The sequence below is a fragment of the Neovison vison genome, chromosome 11 (assembly GCF_020171115.1).
Source record: "Neovison vison isolate M4711 chromosome 11, ASM_NN_V1, whole genome shotgun sequence".
Classification (NCBI taxonomy): domain Eukaryota; kingdom Metazoa; phylum Chordata; class Mammalia; order Carnivora; family Mustelidae; genus Neogale; species Neogale vison.
Window position 1 is genome coordinate 131,421,671 of NC_058101.1, and position 1,554 is coordinate 131,423,224.

The window sequence follows — 1,554 nt, forward strand, 5'->3', positions numbered from 1 at the left end:
TCATTGTGGTAAGACAAGATACTCAACAAAAAGGCACAAGCTTTTGTGTTTTATACTTGCATATTTGACTCCTAGTTGTGTGTTTGTGAATACGAGTATGTTAGAGTCTATATGTGGATATAATGGTGATGTGTGTGTGTGTGTGAATGTTTTTCATCTCTTTAACTCGCAAGGACTGAATTTCATCTCAGTTTGTTGTTATTTGGTTTATTTGGGGGAAATATATTTTTCACTTTAAGAACAAGTCAAAAAGAGATCGATCTAAGATGGCGACTGTGGAACCGGAAACCACCCCTACTCCTAATCCCCCGCCTACAGAAGAAGGAAAACAGAATCTAATCAGGAGGTTGCTAACCCAGAACACTATATTAAACATCCTTTACAGAACAGATGGGCACTCTGGTTTTTTAAAAATGATAAAAGCAAAACTTGGCAAGCAAACCTTCGGCTGATCTCTAAGTTTGATACAGTTGAAGACTTTTGGTCTCTGTACAACCACATCCAGTTGTCTAGTAATTTAATGCCTGGCTGTGACTACTCACTTTTTAAGGATGGTATTGAGCCTATGTGGGAAGATGAGAAAAACAAACGAGGAGGACGATGGCTAATTACATTGAACAAGCAGCAGAGACGAAGTGACCTGGATCGCTTTTGGCTAGAGACACTGCTGTGCCTTATTGGAGAATCTTTTGATGACTACAGTGATAATGTATGTGGAGCTGTTGTTAATGTTAGAGCTAAAGGTGATAAGATAGCAATATGGACTACTGAATGTGAAAACAGAGAGGCTGTTACACATATAGGGAGGGTATACAAGGAAAGGTTAGGACTTCCTCCAAAGATAGTGATTGGTTATCAGTCCCATGCAGACACAGCTACTAAGAGCGGCTCCACCACTAAAAATAGGTTTGTTGTTTAAGAAGACACCTTCTGAGTATTCTCATAGGAGACTGCGTCAAGCAATCCAGATTTGGGAGCTGAACCAAAGCCTCTTCAAAAGCAGAGTGGACTGCATTTAAATTTGATTTCCATCTAAATGTTGCTAAGATATAGGAGAAGTCTCATTCACCTTTGTCTTGTACTTCTGTGTTCATATTTTTTTTTTTTTTAATTTTGGCTAGAGTGTCCACTATCCCAATCAAAGAATTACAGTACACATCATCCCCAGAATCCATAAGTGTGTTCCTGGCCCACTCTGTAATAGCTGAGTAGAATTACCATTACAAACACATTTTACCTATCCACAATATTCAAAAAAGAACTTGCATTTCTATACCTTACAGGAAAAAAATTTTGTTTATGTTCCATTGTATGCAGGAGCATATTTTGCTGGTTTGAAAGAGTATGATGCACACAGTTTCTAGCAATTTTCTTTGTTTCTTTTTACAGCATTGTCTTTGCTGTACTCTTGCTGATGGCTGCTAGATTTTAATTTATTTGTTTCCCTACTTGATAACATTAGTGATTCTGATTTCAGTTTTTGATTTGTTTTGCTTTTGTTTTTTTCCTCATGTAACATTGGTGAAGGATCCAGGAATATGACACAAAGGTGGA

General features: G+C 37.6%; 1 pseudogene; it reads left to right on the plus strand.

Moving 5' to 3' along the window:
• Positions 1-259: 259 nt before the first annotated feature.
• LOC122890542 lies at positions 260-1,290 on the plus strand (annotated as a pseudogene).
• The last annotated feature ends 264 nt before the right edge of the window (positions 1,291-1,554 follow it).